The sequence below is a fragment of the Equus caballus genome, chromosome 9, assembly GCF_041296265.1.
Source record: "Equus caballus isolate H_3958 breed thoroughbred chromosome 9, TB-T2T, whole genome shotgun sequence".
Lineage (NCBI taxonomy): Eukaryota > Metazoa > Chordata > Mammalia > Perissodactyla > Equidae > Equus > Equus caballus.
The window spans coordinates 12463884-12485807 of NC_091692.1; the positions used below are offsets into that span (position 1 = coordinate 12463884).

The 21924-nt window shown below is 42.2% G+C and overlaps 1 long non-coding RNA gene across 1 annotated transcript in view; it reads right to left on the minus strand.

Annotated features, from left to right (window-relative positions):
* The window catches only part of LOC138915510 (uncharacterized), a 47421-nt gene that overhangs the window by 7278 nt on the left and 18219 nt on the right, over nt 1-21924 (minus strand). The window contains exon 3 of the long non-coding RNA XR_011421540.1: nt 17365-17518. This is a non-coding gene — a long non-coding RNA (uncharacterized lncRNA). The remainder of the gene's footprint in view (nt 1-17364; nt 17519-21924) is intronic.

A 21924-nucleotide genomic window follows, 5' to 3' on the forward strand; every position in this document is an offset into this window, starting at 1 on the left:
TGGGAGCTGTGGAAATTAATAAAAGAAACCTTAACTAAATTGGAGTGGGGAAGGCCTGTAGGAGAAGCTCTCACGCCCTATCACACATCGTCAATGACACCAAACAGGAACGGAGGACACTTGCATCTTCAACAGGAAGTAAAACTACTTCACTACTCAGGGAAGATTTCTCTCCCCACCTGGCAACAGCCCAGCCAATGAGAAACGCTGCGGCTCAGACAGCGAGAAGCCACTGCCACCCTGAACTGCTACTTTCTCCCAGTGGACTTTCATTTAGAACAGCCCCTGCCAACTCGCCCTTTTTCTCTATAAAAGCAGCTCCCTTCCTTTGCTCTCCAGATTTGCCTATGGTTTGCCATAGCGCGCACACCCTGAATTGCAATTCTTCTGGCTATTCCTGAATAAACTCATTTTGAAGGTAAAACAACACGTGACTGTACTATTTAAGTTGACAGAGCCTATGAGAAAACTCTCGCTTCTCTGATAAAAGGAACATAGTTGGTACATCCCTTCTATCTGCCTTAAATGAGGAAATGATGCCTAGAGGTTCTTGGAGCCAGCCTGTCACCAACGAGCCGACAAAAAGCCAATATATTAATGACGCTGAGGTAAAAAGATAGAAAGCCCCACTGTCCAGCCCTGGGCTATCAGGATCTTTTAGGCGAAGACTAAAGAAAAGCAGTATCCTCAGAGGAAAATCAGACTTCAAATGAGTCAAAAAGGAGGGAAATGCATTCTAAGGAAAGGCTGAGGGTGGAATTGCGCCTTGCCATTTCCCCAGCACAATGCCTGGTATATAGCAGGCACACACCACGCATTTTCTCAATCAAATCTGCCTGAAAAGAGCCCAGCAGAGCAAGGTGGCCTCCGGAAAAGGAAAGAGCTGAGCAAGCTGGGGATGTAGCAGGCTGGTCAACTAGAGCAGTTTGTCCCTCAGACAAGGATCTCTGATCACAGCGAGGAGGGAGGGAGGTACTGGCCGAAGGGGAGGAGGGAAAGGCAGACCAACTGTGCTTGCTGCAGCTTCAGGTCCCAGATTCTAGGGAAAGACAGACAAGTCTTGCTTGGAGAGAAAACAATCTGAGCCAATCTACTGGCCTGGGCACTTTTTACAGGTCCACTGGCCAAGGCAATTCTGAAGGCCTTATGTTTCCGGAGCTCTTATGTCCTTAAAACTGTGAAAGAACACAGCCTCAGCCTCAGAAGCCCACAGCTGTACAATCCACCCAGGACACAGCCCATCTTGTAAGGCGAAGTTTACTCAACCCGACTCAGAGGAAAGCCATGGATCCACCAGAGTCTTTGGTCATCTGATTCTTCAGCCCTGACAGGAGTCTCAGAATGCCTGACGATGGCTCGATGTCATCTGTGAGGACAATTCCCATGGCAGGAAGGTGGGCATTGGACGAGAAGGAACTAGCCAGCTTCGGGGTTCTGCAGGAAGTAATCTTGTGAGGTGGCGCTGCTTCAGCAAGCTTTCTGGGTAGAGGAAGCTGGCCCAGCAGCTGGAGAAGGCCCACGGTTGGAGGAAACTTGCCATCTGAAAAGTTTTCATAGAATTTACCACAAAACCTCATAGCCTTCTAAATTTGACTGCAGCCTCCCTCCCCCCTTGAAATTGCCCCTTCCTACAACACTACTTCCTGTACTTCCACCTCGCTGCACAAATTCAATACAGATAATAAATCTAATCATGGCTTATGTGGTCTTTTTACAAATAGCAGCCTATATATATATATATATATATATATATATATACATATACCAGAATCCCATGGAGAAAGAAATAACATTAAATTGTCATCAACCATTGAAGGCATCTGCAGTATGTGGGCAGTACTCTATTTTCAATATTGAGACATATTTTTTATCATTTAAATAATATTTCAATGTTCCACTTCAGCAAGAATGACATTTTTGATTGTTAGTTTCGTACATATAATTCCAAGGGGGGCCTTACCAAATTACTGGAGAAACTAATCTAATTTTCAATAGACCACGTATATACTCCAGTTAAAACTGCATTTAACACTTTGATCTACACACATGACCTAGTGGAGATGAAGCCCTAACAAGAGACAGCGCCACCTATTGACCACACACTAGAAATACAGTCTTATGGTCCATTTCAGTATATTCAGGCTGCCAGTATATTACGGCTTTGAGACACATCGTTTATTTCATAGGAACTAACTCTTGACATTTTTGCAGATGTAATAGAAGCAAAATGGGGATAAAGACACTGGCAAGGTATTCTGCCTCACTTCATTCTTTTTTTTTAAACTTTTTTTTTTTTTAAAGATTTTATTTTTTCCTTTTTCTCCCCAAAGCCCCCCGGTACATAGTTGTGTATTCTTCGTTGTGGGTTCCTCTAGTTGTGGCATGTGGGACGCTGCCCCAGCGTGGTCTGACGAGCAGCACCATGTCCGCGCCCAGGATTCGAACCGACGAAACACTGGGCCGCCTGCAGCAGAGCGCGCGAACTTAACCACTCGGCCACGGGGCCAGCCCCCTCACTTCATTCTTTTATGTTACTTCTGACATCTCTTCTCAACAGACTACAGTGGGAGCCCTGCTCTGCTCTAAACCCTCAAGCTTCCTTCGCATCCAGAGCTAAATCCAAAGGCCTCTCTATGTGAGCTCTAGCCTCCTCTCTCCACCTCTCTCCCCCCCCCCCAACCCCCATCATCCATGCCAGCCACAGTGACCTCCAGGCTCTTCCTCAAACTTGAGAAGCCTCAGGGCCTTTGTACTTGCTAGTCCCTCTGCCTGAATGCACATCCCTCAGGCACCTGCACGGCTCCCTCCCCACTCCCTCCCTCCCCACTCCCTCCCTCCAGGTCTTTAGCAACAGGCCCTGGTAACCACCTCTCCTAACATCGCAAGATGCCCCCTCCGTGGTGGCGCTCCTTATCCTCCTTGTTCTGTTTCACTTTTCTCCATAGAATTTATGATTTCTAAGCTGTGTTAGGCAGGGATGTGCACCTCTTTGTTTGTTGTCATCTTCCCCAACTCGAGTCCAAGTTCCATGAGGACAGGGACTTTGTTTTCTTTACTGCAGAGTCTCCAGGAGCTAAAACAGTGTACGTCCTGTACTTCTGAACAAAAAACGCACTCACTCCCCCTCTGTATCTGTCACCCTCCAGGACCCTGGTTCTCGAGGACAGGGAAGGAGTCAGAAATGGGAAGTCCTCACGTTAATCCCCTGGTCCAGCACAAAGAAGAGCTTGTCCTGTGTATGTTTGGGGGCATGGCCAGCTTCGTTGCTGTCCAACTTCTGCAGTCACACAGGACTCCATGCTCACAGGGGTCTGTGCTTGGTTTAAGGCTCTGTCATCGCCGACTTCCACATTCCTTAATTTTTGAATATGGGTACCTGTATTTTCATTTTGCACTGCAGCCCACAAATTATGTAGCTGGTCCTGTTTTGAGGATTTGGGGTAAGAGATGTCTGAGTAAAATAGCCCCCTGAGAACTTCCACTGAAAGATGAACAGTCCTCACAATGCGTGACCCTTTTGGCAAGTCACAGCACCAGCAATTCCATCACGACACACCCAAGGAAGGGAGCTGGGCCCCTGAGGCATATGGATTTTCACTCTCTCCGGATGAGGACAGCCAAACCCTTTAGCGAGTCATAGGATTGCTCCTGGGAGTTCTCTCCTCTGCGCCTTTCTTACCCTCCTCTCCTGGTCCCACCAGGACCCAAGCGGGAATTCCCCACCACCAGAGTCAAGGTTGATGAACGGCAAGAGAGAGGCAACAGCATGTTAACACGGATAAAATTGCAAAATTAATTGCTGTAGAGCTTAAATGTAAAATAAACAGGAGATTTCTGTTCCAGTGGGAAAGAGACATGGTTTGTGGTTTTCGCTTAGGCATTTTTTGGGGGGAAGGATCAGTACCAAGCCCAGGAAAGAGTGAATGCCTAGGGGTGTGTGGTGCAAAGCAGATGGCCAGGCAAAAAGGTAGGGAAGGGACATAAAATATCTCTGAAGACTGAGAAACTGCTTTGTCTCAGCTCAGGGAGCCAACGAATGGCTCCTTGTGCTGCCCTGGTCTTGGCGAGAGAAGAGGCCAACAGGACAAGCCAGAGCAGTGGGTGTTCCAGCTGACCCCTGCTGGCTCTCCAAGGAAATGTCCATGTGCACAGTGCTGGCAAGGCCTCACAGGGTGTTTCCAGAATGATGGATCCACACACAACAAGTAAGATTCCTGGTAGTGGGGGAAGTGGTAAGACGTGAGTAAAGAACATTTTCAATCCTATTTCTCTCAAGAGTAATTACTTGGTGACCCACGTAGAAACATACAGGGGAACAGAACAGTTCGTGCTTTCAGGGAGAGGCTAGAATGATATCACGGACAGCGCCATCTCTGTAGGATCCTTAAGTACTGACTCAAGGCTGCAGTCTACAATCGTGGAAGAGAAAAATACGGGACTTTTAAGATGTTTACTTCGCCCCTCAGTTGGCTTCCCTCCTCCCTCCTTGAGTGAAGGCAGTCATGAGAAGATGCCTGACAACATGCCAGTTTTTACATTCAAAGTAGTTACCAGGAAATTCTTCAGTCACCGCTCAACGACATTAAGCATAAGGTGAAAATTAGATTTAATTTTCATTAGATCCAAAGAAATTTATCTGGACAGAATTTTGCAGAAAAGTGTCTAAAACTCCTTACGATGGAACAAGAAAATTTCAGGAACTCATTTTCATTTCCTTTCTAAAGTTTTCTAAAAAGTTTAGAAGAATGTTTGTTTCTCTCGTTTCCTTTAGTGTCTGAAAAACAGTTTCATAAATGCAGTTGGTATTGCCTCACTACAAGACTTCAGGAAGTAAAGGCATAAAGATTTGTTTCTAGGATACGACCTGTTTTTAAATATATTGGGTAGACTAATAAGTCTGGAGCTGCCAAAAACCCATCCTCCCATCAATAGTATAAAAACAGACTAGAAACTTTGTCATGTCTCCTTTTGAACTTCCCTCCTTCATAAGCTATAATGCCGGTCATCAACCCAGCTGCATCCATCCCAACTCTTCTGCAACATTCACTTAACAATCCAATCGATAATCAATCAACCTGAACTTACTAGGTGCTTACCAGGCACTCAATGAAAGTACCATTCAGGCTCTTCGTCTTCAAATCACATCATAGCAAGAACACCACTGACTACTAAATATGGTACCCTACTTTGGGAATTCAAGGGAGGGAAGATGCCTGAGGAAGATGGAAGTTTAGTGGATGAAGACAGACTTGAATTGGTTCTTGAAGGATAGGAAGGAGTCACATGAGCAGGGGGAGAAAAGAAAAAGGATGAATTAGTGGTGAGGAAAAAGCTTTCAGAGAAAGACCCAGAGAGACACGAATAGACACAGAGAGAGATGGTTGAGGCCAACTAATACTTTGAATAATAAACACTGTTTACAGCAAGTTGAGGACAAACTACACCCTTCCTCAAGTAAAAAACTAAAGGCAACATCTAGAAGAGCAAAGGGAGTTCCTGTGAGGGGGAGGCACCCAGGAAGTCTGGAGATCTCTCTTGTTAGACCCGTCAGTCAGGAAGTCTTGCTTTCAGACTGCTGTGAAACAGAAAGTAGGTAGGCCAGAAGCTAAAAATCCCCTGAGTGAAATGGTGATGTGATTAAGGCCCTTTCAAGCAACAGTTACCCTTGGCACACATAAGTTTGTAAAACTTCGGATGTCCAGACCACACCAACACTACCACAGTGGAAATCTGAGGTGGGACCCACGGATTCCAAAACTCATGGCTCGTGAGTGCTGACAGCTTTGTTTGTGGGGATATACCTCAGGCTCCTGAGGACAAGTAGGTTGTGATCAAGTACAATCTCATTTCTTAATGGCTGTGGTTATCAAACTGTAGGGAGCATAAGATACACCTGGGCGTTTGTCAAAATGGGGACCGGCAGCCCCATCCCCCAAGATGTTGATTCAGCAGGTCTGACCGTGGTTGAGCAATCTGCAGTTTAACAGTCCCCCCAGGTGACTTTGATACAGGTGACTCTAGGACTATAGTTTGCATGCCCTATGAACCATCTCCAAGCCACTGGTTAACGCAAACCCATAGGCTTCAGATTCCATTCTCTAGGCCATCAGGAGCTTCTGCCATTCAATTTTGGAAGAATGTCTGAGATGCTTCCATTTCTGTCATAATTTTCTTTCACCTAGAGGCATTCAGTGTTCATACCAAGACAGAAGGATTTGAGAGATGCTGTTATGAACTCAATGTGTCCCCCTGAAATTCGTAGGTTGAAGCTCTAACCCCCAATGTGATGGCATCTGGAGGCAGGGCCTTTGGGAGGCAATTAGGTTTAGATGAGGTCATGAAGGTGGGACTCCCATGATGGGATTAGTTACCTTGTAAGAGGAGGAGGCTAATCTAGTGTTCTTTCTTTCTCTCTCCGCCATGTGAGGACACAGCAAGAAGGTGGCCATCTGCAAGCCAAGAAGACAGCTCCCACCAGGAACCACGTCTGCAACACCTTGATCTTGGACTTCCGGCCTCCAGAACCATGAGAAATAAATTGTTATTTAAGCCACCAGTCTACAGTATTTTGTCATAGCAGCCCAAGCTGACTAAGACAGATGCTGGATTTCAGCTGAGAAGTGGTTGATCTGCTATGAAAAGTAACCTGAACACATGTGCCCCCACTTTCCTTTTCCCACCACAATCAATCTTATGTCAGAGGAAACAGACGAAGCTCAAGCAAACAGGTTTTAGTTAAAATATGAATCATCTTGGACCTCAGCCTAATTCATAACTGGAACTAAATCTCACCATTTTTCTTAAGCTTTGCTTTATAAATACAAAAGGCAGGCACCCTTGACTTTCATAGATGGAAGAGCAGTTATAACAGCAATGGCAGGACTTGTGGTTAACTGGAGCCAGCAGCCATGGGTTTAGGTTTGTGAGACAGGCCTCCATGTAGGGTGCAACAAGAAAAGAATGCCTGAACTGATTCATTCATTCAACAAAGGCTTTCTGAGCGCCTAGTGCGTGCCAGGCTCCAGACTCCAGCAGCGAACAGAATTGGCCATGTTCTCCCTACGGTCTAGTAGGGAAAGACAGAACATACCTTCGGATGGTAATAAGAGCTGGAAAAGACACTAAGACTTGGGAAAGAGAGTGACCGGGAGGTAGGGAGAGCCTACTTTAGATACAGCAGCCAGGGGAAATGTCTCTGTGAGAGTGACATTTAAGCCAAGACCTGAATGTCAAGAAGGAGCCAGGCATGTAAAGATCCAGGGGAAGAAGAGGACATGCAAATCCCCGAGACGGAAAGGAGCTTGGCATGTCTGAGGAGCCGGAAAAAGGCCAGCGTGGCTGGAACAAGTCAACCAGAGGGAGCAGGAGCTGGAAAAGTAAACAGGATCCTGACGGGGCAGAAGCCTCACCATCGCTAAAGTGGCAGAGTCCACTTCTACCGTTAACGATCGTGGGGACCAATCTTCGGTTTTGTGGGTGATTGCCAGGCTCTGCCTTCCACACTGACACAGTGAGTAACTTCCTGCTGTCAAGTGGATGATTTCAAGCTTCACAGCCATCCCCTCCTCTCCTTGTTCAACATGCCTGCAATTATATCAGAAAGGCAGACCCCATGCCCTGGCTTTGAAGCCAGACAAGCCAGGTGTTAGCTTCACCTCTGCCACTGTTTAGCCGGCAAGTTATTTAAACAACCTGAGCCTCGTTTTCCACACCTGTTAAATGGAGATAACACGAGGACCTTAAACTCATAAGGTTCTTGTGGGCATTATATGAAACAACACGTGTAAATCATTTATTATGGTAGCTGGCACATAATAGTAAGCACATAGAAATGTTATTCTTATCCAACAAGCTCCATGTCATTTCTCTAAGACACTGATGAAGTTAAATCGAAAATCTCTCTGGAGTCATCACACTGTAAGCTGTTCTTAGTCATCTGACTTTGGTGTAAATGAGGCTGCAGCTCTTTCTTGAAAGCCCCACGACGTCAGATTAGAGAAAAAAAAACAGAAACTCTAGATTTCAGAGGAACCAAAAGAAAAAGGAGAAAACCAGGTAGGAAAGGAGGACTATAGGCTCTGAAATCTTCACCGTGTTTAAATTCTTTCAAACTCTTCAGGGAAAGGATCAAGCCTCTATTCTTCCTTTCCTGTACGAACTGCATTTCAGGGTAACCAACCGTTGATGAGAAGTTTCTCTTTATAAAACGTATTCTAGCTAAACCGTAAGACGTAATAACAGAATTACACTATTACCATTTAGCAACTCTAACGAGCTAATGGATGGAGGTAGGAATCATCAAGGTTGCTCACATCACAGAGAGAACTGAGCGATTCGTGTCTCCTGATAGAGGTACACCCCCCCCCCCCCGAGGCATTTCTGCCCTAAACTCGGGCCTAAATCTTTAGATCTAACTATCAGTTTTACGGAAATACAGAGAACAGATGAACATGTTAAACATCTCGGGGAAAGCAATTGGCAAAATCCAAACTGTGAAATTGGATAAATTACCCAGTTTCTTCAAATAAATAAACTGCAAGGAAAAATAAAGAGCATGAGGGGAAATCTGTAGATTAAAAAAGACTTGAGGCACCCTGACCAACTGCAACATACAGACCTATCAAAAGGTCCTAATTCAAACCAGCCAACTATCAAACTAAAAGCTTATGATAAAATCAGTGAAATTTGACAACTTTAAGGAATTGCTGCTAAATTTTTAGGTCTGATAATGGTATTGTTGTTACTTGTTAAAGAGTCCTTATCTTTTAGAAATACAGTCACACGTGGCTTAATGATGGGGATATGTTCTGTAAAATGTGTGGTTAGGCGATTTCATTCTGTGAACACCATAGACTGTACTTACACAAACCTAGATGGTATAGCCTACTACACACCTGCATTATATGGTACTACTCTTATGGGACCACCATCGTATATGCGGTCCATTGTTGACCGAAATGTCATTTTGCAGCCCGACTGTATATACTGAAACATTGTTATGTTTGCATGTAGCCATAATTATGGGTATTTATAAATATATCATAGTTACACGTACAACACATATAATATCCTGGATTTGCTGCAAATTAATCCAGTAGGGAGATGGGTTTTTTAGTAATACAACAAGAAAAACTAAAATCAAAATTATTTTTAAATAACTTTATAATTTTCCATGAGGTTAGTGCTTCCTATCCACATTTCACTGATAACCACGGGCTCTGTGAGTTGGAGGCATTTAAAAGCCTTTGATTTGGGGCCTGATAACAATAATAATGAGGACTAAGATCTATTGCTAACCTATGCATTTGACTAAAGCTGGTCCAGGAATATGCTCAATCAGAAGAAAATTGGTGCCATTGCACTGAAAAAAACCACCAGAGGATAAGGAAAGAGTTATTCACCACGAGCTACTACAAATTTCTGTCTCTCCCGGTTCACTGCTGACGACTTGGGAACCACGTTTTATTCATCTCCTATTCCCAGGTCCTAGCACGAGGCCTGGCACGTAGCAGCCTCACAGATGACTGAAGGAGGAGGAAGGGAAACCACAGAAATGCAGAGGGAGGGAGGGAGGGAGAGAGGCTGCTGGCTAAAGCAGGGAGGAGGAAGCTGGGGCCAAGCTGCCGGGGCTTGCCAGGGAACAGTGAAGGGACAAGATTCCACTCAATCCATCTGAAGCCAAATGATAACTGACACAAGAAAACCAAAAAAGAAAGATCAGGAGCCAGGGGATGTGGTTTGGGACTTTAAACTGGTTTAGTTTCTCTTCTGCACAATGAGTCGGGCATCCCCAGGTGAGTCTGGGAACTAAACGGCCTTCAAGGAAACCAAGACTTCACCCACGGAGGCCTCAAAAAGCTCACGTCCTAAGAGAAGCTGAAACCACATTAGCACCGCGGGCCCTCGGCACTTCCTGCTGGGAACTTCCAGCCTTTACATCATATTTACCTCTCTCACTGGGCAAGAGTATAAGGAGCTTCTTAGAGGAATGTTGGGAAGCAGGAAATAGGTAGTAGTGTGGCAGGAATAAACATTACTGTGACAAAGTGATAATGGAGAAGGTAGAGTGTATCACGTGGAAAGTTTTTCATATAAACATACTGAAAACTTATGCATACCCTCAATTCCCAATCCTTCCGCAAATTTTCCGGGTCAGCGCGTGCGCCCAGCCTTGTACTTCAATTTCAAAGCCTGGTTCCCAGCACCTCCGCGGCGCAGCCCAGAGCAAAACCATCTGAAAGCGCTTCAAGTGTCAGCTTATTACTGATGTTCTCGTGTCTGGAACCCTCGATGCTGTTTCCGAGCATGGTGATGAGCAGCGAAAAGAGCTTCTGAAGAGACACTAAGGCCTTGGGAATAAACCAAAGTTGATTGGGCTAACCACGAAGCCACTTACACCAGCTGGTCTCGCAGCTCGCTTCCAAGCCCAGCTCGCCGCCCCAGGCGGATCCACCGCGGGCACTAAGTACCAGTCTTGAGCAGCGCTTCTAATGTCATCTGCAGGGACACTTTCCTCTCAGCAAAGGTGCGCAACCTCCAGCCCGTGAGCCTGCGGCACAGTGGGCCTCTTCCCTCTGCTTCCTGGCACCTCCCCTTCACAGGTGTTGATCCTTATTTATCATCTTGCACCCTAACTGTTTCTCAGCGTCTGCTTCCAGAGAATGTAATTTGCAAGAGTTCACTTCCCTTTCTTTTCATACCATTTACTATTTGAAGCAACCAGGACTGACCTTATATTTTAAATCACTCTTTTCAGCATCCCCACATCCATTTCTCAAGAGCAGAAGTTCTAAGCCGGACATTTTCATTTTCACTAAAAGGAATTTCTCATCAACTAAAATCAAAAGAAGTCAAAGATCAATACGATGTACCTTAACATTCCCACTTTATTTTCCGAAAAAGCTAAATTATTTCATATACATTTCCATTAAATTGCCCATGTCGCTAAAATAAGCCGCAAAAGTCTAGATTCCTATTAAAAAGACTTGTCATATTTAAACTATAACAAATTCATCTATCTCTTTCTTTATCCCTAATATAGCAAAGGCCAGCTTGAGCAAACACAGGTCGTGGGGACCCTGCGTGAATTAGAACTCAAAATGTATCCTAGGGTAGTCGATCCTATAAAGGAAAAATTGGCTGACTCAAAGCAGTTTCAACTCCATCGCTCCCTGGATAAATGACTTGAGCAGGCCACTTTCCCTCCGGAATCTCGTTTTCCTCATCTGTAGATTAGAAACGATTACACTTGGCACTTCACAGGGCTGTTGTGAGGATGAATGAGAGAAGACAGGAGAAAGCCCCTCTGACGCTGTTCCGTGCCCACAGCTGTAAATCCGTGCCTTCTCTCACACATGTGTAGCTAATCTGCTGACTCACCTGGAGGGTGCTAAGCAGCAGCTGGACCTGCAGCTACTCCCCTCTCCCTCCCCCACTTCAGTGTCTCTGACCCCTGAGCCAGGTGTGTGCATTTAATTCTTTGACAAAGGTCCTAGGTTTCCCTAGGATGTCCACACCACTGAGGTCGGAGGAAACAAGAACCGACTCTGGTTTCATTCTGTCCTGTGGGCTCTCGCTCGTGCTTGTGGGGTCCAGCCTGCAACTTTCCACCTATCTTCCATTCCTGACTGCCTGCTGCATGCACTGCAAGCTCTGGCATCAGCAGACACAGGATAACAGCCTTACAGAGAGCACTTAACCAGCTCCCATAATTGGATAGGCCAAATCCCTTTGTACACATCTGCTAGTGGTTCTGCTCCCTGATGCACACACTCACACACTCACCTCTAAACTCGTGCATACTTCCCACCTTGCTCTGAAAAGATGTCAGAAGCCTGACCTCATCCCCCTCCAGCTTCTCCCAGGACCTTCCTATATCTTCAGGCTTTTCCTCTTTTACAGTAACTTTGTCAAAGGCCATACAGCTGCTTAGATTTTTCATGGGTTTAAAAGAAAAACCCCTCCATGTAGATTGACACCATTTCAGAAGGTAATTTGTCAGCGTGGACCAAAACCTCTTCCAAAATGAGCATATCTGCCACCTCAACCTGTTCCACTTTTAAGATTTATTTGAAAGAAATAATCATGGATGTACACAAAGATTATCATGTCAGCTTAATTTATAACAAAATATTGAAAAATATTAATCAGAGGACTGATTAAATTATATTTTGACCATATGGTGGGTTATTATGCATCCATTAGAAGTGGCAGTGGAAAAAATAAATTGCAAGGAGCAGGCTTTTCACAGAAGAGGAAACATACACGGCCTATACAAATATGAAAAAAAATGCTGACTTCACTAGGATTTACAGAAATGCAAACTGGCATTTTAATGAGACACAATTTTATACCCAGTTTGGCAAAATTTGGAAATTTGACAGGATCACCTATTGGACATAATGTGGAGCAATGGCTGGTAGAGTGTAAATTAGGACAACCACTTTGGAAAATTGTCTGGCACTATCTTGCAAAGTTGAACACTCATATACCCTGCAACCCAGTAATCTCATTCCTGGTCATATACTCCAAAGAAATATTTCCAAGTGGCACTTGCGTTCTGGAGACATATACAAGACCCTTAGCAATGTCTGCAATAGCAAAAAACTAGCAACAACCCAAGTGGCCAGCAACAGGAATAAAAGATAAATAAATTGTGGTAAATCCACATGACGCAACATGATATTGCAGAGAAAATTAACCACTGCTACACATAATATGGGTAAATATTAGAAACATAATGTTGAGGAGGGAAAGGCAAGAGACAGGAGGCTACATGTCATTGATATAGTGCTGAAAACAAGCAAAGATGAGCAGTACAGTTCTGAAACGGGCCTACGTCAGAGCTAAAACCATATTTTCACTTAAAAAGGAGGCTCTGAGGGTGAAAGCTAGGAAACTGTGGTAGGGAAAGGCCGATACAAGTTTTTGGTAATATTTTAGTTCTTGGATTGGGTGATAGGTACACAGTATTCATTATATTATCATGCTTGATAACTAATATTGATGTTATACATAATCTTTTGTATATATCAATTTTTTTAATTACAAAAGACATTCTGGAGTCAGGTGGGTTCGGTTTTGAGGGTGGGCAGAGGACGTCTGGTGGGAGCACCACATGCTGACAGGTTAACTCTGTTGACGATATAAAATACTGAAAGAAGAAGGAGTATTTAGCACTACTTTCTGATTCTATAAAAACATCTTTCTATCTGTTTCTTCTAACCCTATTTCTGCATATTTCGTAAGCTTTGCTTCTCAAAAAATCCTTGCAAGGTTGGGCTGGCCCAGTGGCACAGTGATTAAGTTCTCACATTCGGCTTCGGTGGCCCGGGGTTCACCGATTCGCATCCTGGGTGCGGACATGGCACTGCTTCTCAAGCCATGCTGTGGTAGGCATCCCATATATAAAGTAGAGGAAGATGGGCATGGATGTTAGCTCAGGGCCAGTCTTCCTCAGCAAAAAGAGGAGGATTGGCAGCAGATGTTAGCTCAGGGCTAATCTTCCTCAAAAAAAAACAGCATTAGGTGAATGATTGATGGGGAACTGGACATTCATGTGGTACTAAAGGAACACCACATAGATTCTTATTGACCACAAATGAGGAACGTGACTGTCCATCCAAAAGATCAGGCTGCCATCCCCTGATGTCTCCTGAGGATACGTATACAAAGTTCACAACAACGCTTCTGACATATGCTAGCCACAAAATGTATATATGAGTAATCACAAAAGAAGATATATGAATGACCAATACGCACATGAAAAGATGCTCAATATCCCTACAAATTAAAAGCACAATGAAAGATACCACTGCACACCCAGTAATGGCTAAAACTAAAGTCTGCCAATATTAAGTGTCAGAGAAGATGCGGAGTAACTGGACTTCTCATACACTGCTGGTGAGAATGTAAGGCACAAGTAATTAGAAAACACTTGGGCAGTTTTTAAAAGAGCTAAACATATACTACCCACATGACCCAGTAACTCTACTCCTAGATATTTACTCAAGAGAAATGATTTGTTTGCATAAAGATATATATATATAAATATTTATAGCAACTTTATTCACAATAGCTAAAACCTAAGAAACTCAAGTACCTGTCAAAAAGTAATGGTTTAGGGGAGAAAACACACTTTTCCTCTACCTTCTTAGATTCAGTGGCTAGGGCCTGCAAATTAAACTAACAAAAGAAAGATTAATAGGAGGAAAAAAACAGAGTTTATGCGTATACACATGGGAGAACTCAGTCATGAGTAACTCAAAGGGGTGATCAGATTTGGGGCTCATATACCATCATAACAAAGGGTGATAATTGTGGAGAACTGGCAAGACAAAGGAAAGGGAGGTTGGGCTTCTAGGGGCGGTAAATTGTGGGAAAGTAAACATATGGGGAAAAATAATGGAAGATGAAGGGTATTTTAGTAAGATGTGTTATGCAGACCCATCGCAGTGCCAACTTTCTGTCTCTGGTGATAAGGGTTGTTTTTCCCCTCCTGATACAGGAGGAGACGGGGGGAACACCTTCACAAAGAGAAATTTAGGAAATTTATGCCCTGCTTTTAGGCGGACAAGAGGAGGACAGAGAGTTCTTTCTGTATCTATGGTTTCTCAATTGTATCAAAATAATCCCTATGCCAAAGTGGCATGTTTTGAGGTGGCATCTTCTGATCCCCTTCAATGGATAAACAAATTGTAGTGTATCTTGACAATGGCATACTACTCATCAATAAGAGGAAACAAACTCCTGATATGCGTGACATGGATGCCTCTCAAAAGCATTATACTGAGTGAGAGAGTACATTCTATATGATTCCATTTATATGAAATTTTCCATTTATATTTTCTTTCTAGGAAAGAAAAAATCTCATTTCTAATGATAGAAAAGAGACCACTGGATTCCCCTCCAGGGGTGGAGGACATTGACTGGAAAGCTAAAGGGAGTCGTGGAAAAGCTTTTTATCTTGATTGTGGTGTTGGTTACACAGATTATATATTTGTCAAAATTCCTCAACTGTGTACTTAAAATGGGTGTATTTTATGTAATTATTCCTCCATAAAGTTGGTTAAAAAATATTAGCAAACTGAATCCAGCACTGCAAAAAATAAAACAAACTCATTCAAAATAAAACAAACAAAAAACTCTCTTGACCAAGTTAGTTTTATTCCATAAGTAAAGATCAGTTTAGCACTAGGCAAACAGTTAACATCATTTACCACGTTAACAAAGGAGAAAAAACATGATCACCTATAGAAAGAACACTTGATAAAATTCAGCAACCATTCATTTTTTTTTTAACTTGTCAATCTAGGACCAAAAGGCAGCATCCTTATCCTGATAAAGGGGACCCACAAAAAACCTGCAGGACGGTTTTAGTTAGTATTAGCTGTAAATACACATACAGGCGCTACCATTTTATGGCTAATGTGATTCGCTCCACAATTCAAGCAGCATTGTTGAACCTACGCAATTCCAGATCTGGGCTGCAAAGAGAGAAAATTTATAGATCCTGACCTCAGGGATACCAAAATCTGGTGATGGAGTCTTAAACATAGTCACTTAAGAAACGTACTCATTTGAAGTGAGATCTAAACATATTCATTTTCAATACAAAGCAACATGTGATTAATACCAAGTGGGTGATGTCTTTAATTCACTGATGAATATTTGTTGAGTGCAAGGCACTATGCCTGGATCTGAGATACAACAAGGAACCAGAGAGTTAGGAGACTCGTTTTTTTTTTTTAGTGAAATCATGTCATGTTCTAATGATTTAAATTGTCGTACAGGAGAGGTAAAATTGTCTTCTTATAATTATGTAATTGTCTACATTTGTGTTTCTCATTCAAGAACTGTATCATGGAATAGGTTTTCCCCAAGGCAGAGTCTCATGAAAAATTCAACAATTTATTAAGAACTGGGAATTTTCACAGCAAAATGAAGAAACGTCTTATTTCTGATTTAGGGTATAAAATAAATTATTAATAAAGACCCATAGAATCGTTTTCTCAGAAGAACAATGGGAAGAGGAAAACAAAGATCAGAAACAAAATGGAGAGAAACTGGCCTCTCCGACCAGAGCACAGGTTAAAACAAATGAAAGGAAATTGCCAGCCTTGGTGTCTCGTGAATAATCTTATGTTAATCTGCTCCAGCCTCTTCTGAGTCTCTTTCTCTACTTAGAGAATTATGCTCTTTTTAGAAGAGCCTAATTACTGGGCTCCAATCATTTTGCCTTTACCTGTCCTTCTGCCTTCTTCCCTCCAGGACTTGGGTGGAAGCTCTCTGTAAGATGACCAGCGAGACCCTAATTGGCCAGTGGCCTCTTGGGCCTAAACTCTCGGCTAATTTCATAATTGGCACTCCTTCTGTTACCCCTCTCTTCACTTGGCTTTTGTGACACCTCTTTCTCCAGGTCTCCTTCCGCCTCTTCAAACGCTCCCCTTCCGTTTCCTCGCTCCCAGAGGGAATCTCAAATATCGAATGGCTGCGGCCACCATTCGACAATGATGTGTCCCACACCTAAGGGGAAATTATGCGCCTGCTCTTCAGGAGCCTGCTTCTGCTCCAGAAAAAAGCCCCCTCCGCATGCTCAAAACTGAATGTACTGTCTCTCTCTTGCCAAACCTCTTCCTTCGCCTGTGCTTTTCAATATAACATCACTGCTCACCCGAATGCCAAGGCGCTAACCTCAGAATCCACCTCAACGCCTCCATCTCCCTGCCCACTGCCCACTGCCCACTGCAAGTTGTCTCCAGTCTGCCAAGTCTGCTCCGGAGCGTCAAGTAAATCTGGGCGCTCCTCATCTGTTGTTGTTCTAGTTAAGGCTTCATCCTCTCTCACGTGGACTGTGGCTGCCGGTCCACAGCCTCCAGTCTCTTGCTTTCACCCATCCTGCCTCCCAGGTGATCTTTTAAGACACAAATCTGCTCATGTTACTTTCCTGTCTGCTTGAACCTCTTGACGTTTCTCCAGTGCCAACAGATTAAAGCACAAATTCCTTAGTATAAGGTATAAGGCTTAAAAACCTGGACTCTACCTATGTTTTCAGCTTTATTTCATACTTCTTTTCTCCATGTTGCTTCCCCACACAAAATACATATGCACACCTGCTTCCCCCACACCCACATGATGCTACTGCCTACTGAACTCTTTGATACTTCCCGAAGACACATTTCTCTTATCATCCCTCAATGACTTTGCACACGTGAGTCCTCTCTCTGGAGTGCCCTTCTCTCACACGCAGGGTCGCCGGATTTAGCAAATAAAAACATAGGATGCTCAGATGGATTTGAATTGTCTTACATGTCTGAAGTATAGCATATATATACACCGTGTTAACAAATTCACCTGTGTACTCACCAGTAAAATTGGGCTGGCACTCAACTGCAAGAGCATTTCTTCATCACCAGAGCAGGTCAGAATGTGGCCTCTTGCTTTATGTCACAGAAATGCACGTCTGTCTCAGCTGTGGAGGTTGTTTCAACAGCTGCTATTATTCAGTGCTAAGATGAGCCTAAGAGATTCAAGTGCATTATCATTATGCCTTATCATGTGAATTGTCCTATAAGGTAGGTAATGTTATTAATTTTCACTTTATAGATGAGGAAAACAAGGCATGGAGAAGTCACAGAACTTGGCCAAGGTTATATAATGAGTGGGGGAGCACCGGCATTTGAACCCAAGTAGTCTCGCTGCACAGCCCACACAACTAATCTTTGCACTTCGACAACTACTTATGTTTGCATAGTACTTTGAAATTTATGGAGCTCTTTTTTCTTTTTCTTTTCCTTATATGACATCTTAGAAAAAATATAATATGACCAAGACTGATGTACCACCATCCAAAAGAAATACAACACAAATAAATCTGAAGCCCCTAACATTCCCTTCCTATAGCACATATCATGTTCAATTGCTGCTTGTCCTTCCAATTCACGTATGTGTGGTATACAATGTATAATATTATTTCATATTTTTAACATACTATTGTTGTTATATTGTGTGTATTTGTCAGCAATTTGCATTTTTCTATCTTATTGTATTTTGGAGACTTATCTAGGTTGATACGTGTAGTCTTATTCATTCATTTTCACTGCTGTATAATATTTCAGTGAATGACTATATCATTATTTATTCATTCATTTTCTTGTTAATGAATATTTTTGCCATTTCTGGATTTTTTTTCTTGCTTTGGCTTTCATTTTGGGGTCGGGAGGGTGTTTGGTTAGTTTTGTTTGTTTGCTTTTTATTAGCTAGAAATAAACACTACTATAAAATTCTTGTACATGGCTCCTCATGCACACATGCAAGAATTTCTCTTTAGTTAAGTACTTAAGAGAGGGATTTCTCTTAAGAGTATGTGCATTATTATATCGGAGGTCCTAGACAATGGAGTAAGACAAGAAAAAGAAAAGGCGCAAGGATTAGAAAGGAAGAAACTGAACTGCCAGTATTTAGTCAATCTGATTGACTACATAGAAAATCCAAAATTTATTGGCAAAAATTTAACAAGAAAGCTCAACAAAAATGGCTAGATATAAACTCAACATTCGAAAATCTGTTACATTCTTATACTATAGCAACAAAATAATTAGGAAATATAAAATTTAAGAATAATTAGGAATAAATTTTATAAGAGATGTATAGGGACTTTATGAAGAAAATCATACTATATTCATGAATAGGAAGACTCAATATCATAAGAAGTCAGTTTCCCTCAAAGTAATCTGTAAATTCATTGCAATCCACAGACTGGGAGAAAATATTTGCAATGCATATATTCAACATAGAATGCATATGTTGAATATATACAGAGTCACACTAGACCAAGTAAAAATAAACAACAAAAAACCCAACATAAGAATATAGGCAGTATGCATGTGGCGGTGTAAAATGCATCCACAAAGTTTGCCCATACTCCTTCAAAAGATAGAGCTAATTCCTCTCTCCTTAAGTGCGATCCGCATTTTTGGTAACTCACGCCCAAGACATAAAATAAGATGGAAATGATAGTGTGTGTGTAATTTCTAAGACTAAGTCATATAAGGCATCATGACTTTCTCTTTGCTCTCACTTGGATTACTTGCTTTAAAAGATGCTGACTGCCATGTCATGAGGACACTCAAACAACCCTTTGAAATGGTCCATGTGGCAAGAAACTGAGGTCTCGTGTCAAGGAACTGAGGCCTCCAGCCAATAGCCATAAGAGTGACACATCTTGAGAGCAGATTCTCCAACCCCAGTCAGGTCTTCAGATGACCACAGCCCCAGCATCTTGATATCTTGACTAAAACTTCATGAGTGATCCTGACACAGAACAACGTAGCTAAGCCACAAGATTTCTAGCACTCAGAAATATGAGATAATAAATTTTTGCTGTTGTAAGCTGCTAAGTTTAAGAGTAATGTGTTCTGCAGTAATCAATATGAATACAGCAAGATGTACATTAACAGCATAGTGAGAAAAGGCACAAATGCTGAGCCAGACTATCCGGATTCAAATTCTGGCTTCACTGCTGACTAAGCATGTGACTATGGGAAGTGACTAGCCATGTGACTGCCTCAGTGTACTCATCGGTAAAGAAGAGATCATAATAGCATCTCCTATAGGACCACTGTGAGGATTAAGTGCCCTGGTGAAAGCAAAGCACCAGAAGAGGATCTGGCACAGGGGAAGCGTTCGAGAAATGTTACCTGCTGTTACGGATTCGCAAAAGAGTAAATCTGAGTGTCAAGTTAAATGCTCAGCCTCATCGGAAACTAGGGAAACAAATTATGAGACACTATCTGTTCCCCATAAAATTGGCAAAAAGTATAAACTCTTAGCTTGAGTGACAGCCATATGCACATGCTCACTGTGTGATAATTTACCTAGATCTGGATGTCTGATATGAGCACTTTTTTGGGCTATATGTTATACAATTCAAAAGTTAAAAAAAATAAATAACGCAAGGCACGCAAAAATCCAGTCCTCTCCCTCACTCTACCCTTAACCCAGAGCATACTCTGTCAATAGCAAATGTTGGTGGAGATGTGAAACACGAGAGCTCTCATATCTTGCTGGTGGGAGTATAAATCAGTTCAGCTATTTTGGAGAGCAATTTGGCAATATTAGCAAAGTTGAAAATGCGTAAGTAAGGTTTTTCCTGAATAATAAGACATAGATTTGCACTACCCATTTTTCTGTGTCTTCTTTAAACTTTCATTTCTGTTAAGATGTTGAGTTGGGAGAGGGGAAGCATTCAACAACAGTCCTAAAATTTTGTAACCCTGAATACGTTTATATTCTTAAAAATTCCAGCGTAACAGAGAGAAATGATCATTCTGCTTACAGCCTCAGGGACAGCATGTAAAACATGCCTGGCATGCTGGGCACTCTGTATGTGCCTCTGAAAAGGAGAATTCCTAGATAAAACAGTAATCAGGACTTAAAAAAACCAGAAGGACTCAAAACCTGAAACGGAATTAAGAATGAGTTATCTTAGGGCCAGTGAAGCAAATGGGCGAGGGGATTGTCTTATAATTAATCCAGGGTTTTTTAATATATGTGTATATTTTACATAAAGTATATATAACATAAAATTTGCCATTTTAGCCATTTTTAAGTGTACAGTTCAGTGGCATTAATTACATTCACAATGTCACGCAACCATCACCATTATCTATTTCTGAAACTTTTTTATCACCCCAAACAGAAACTCCTAAACAATAACCTTTAAGCAATAACTCTTCCTCCTCACTCCCCCAGCCTCTGGTCACTTCTGTTCTACTTTCTGGCTCCATGAGTTTGGCTACTCTAGGTACACGAGTGGAATCATACAATATTTGTCCTTTTGTGTCTGGCTTATTTCACTTAGCACAATATTTTCAAGGTTCGTCGTGTTGTGGCACATGTCAGAACTTCATTCCTCATCATGGTTGAATAACCTTTCATTGTATGTGTAGACCACATTTTGTTTATCCACTCGTCTGTGGAGGGACACTTGGGTTGTTTCCACCTGTTGGCCATTGTGAATAATGCTGCAATGAACATTGGTATACAAGTATCCGTTTGAATCCCTGTTTGTGATTTTTTGAGGTATATACCTTGGAGTGGTGTTGCTAGGTCATATGGTAATTCTATGTTTCGATTTTTGAAGAATAGCCAAACCATTTTCCACAGTGGCCACACAAATTTTATATTCCCACCAACAATGTGCAAGGGTTCTAACTTCTCCACATCCTTGCCAACACTTATTTTCCATTGTTTATTGTTACTATTATTATTATTACTAGACCCATCCTAGTAGGTATTAAGTGGTATCTTATTGTGGTTTCTGATTTGCACTTTCCTAAAGTTGCTGCTGTTGTGAATCTTTTCTGTGTGTATTGGCCATTTGTTTGTCTTCTTTGATGAATATCGGTTTAAGTCCTTTGCTCATTTTTTAACTGGGTTGTTTGTCTTTCTCTCGTTTAGTTTTAGGAGTTCTTTATGTATTCTGAATATTAAACTCTTATCATGTATATATGACTTGCAAATATTTTCTCCCATTCTGTAAGTTGACGTTTCACTTTCTTGATAATAGCCTTTGATGCATTAAAAGTTTTATTTTGTAGAAATACCATATGACCCAGCCATCCCACTACCGGCTATCTATCCAAAGAACTTGAAATTAGCAATTCCCAAAGCCTCATGCACCCCTATGTTCATTGCAGCATTATTTACAATAGCCAAGACATGGAAACAACTGAAGTGCCCATCGACTGATGAGTAGATAAAGAAGATATGGTGTATATATACCATGGAATACTACTCAGCCATAAAAAAGGATAAAATCATCCCATTCACAACATGGATGGACCTTGAGGGTATTATGTTAAGTGAAAGAAGCCAGATAGAGAAAGACAATCTCTGTATAACTCCACTCATAGGTGGAAGTTA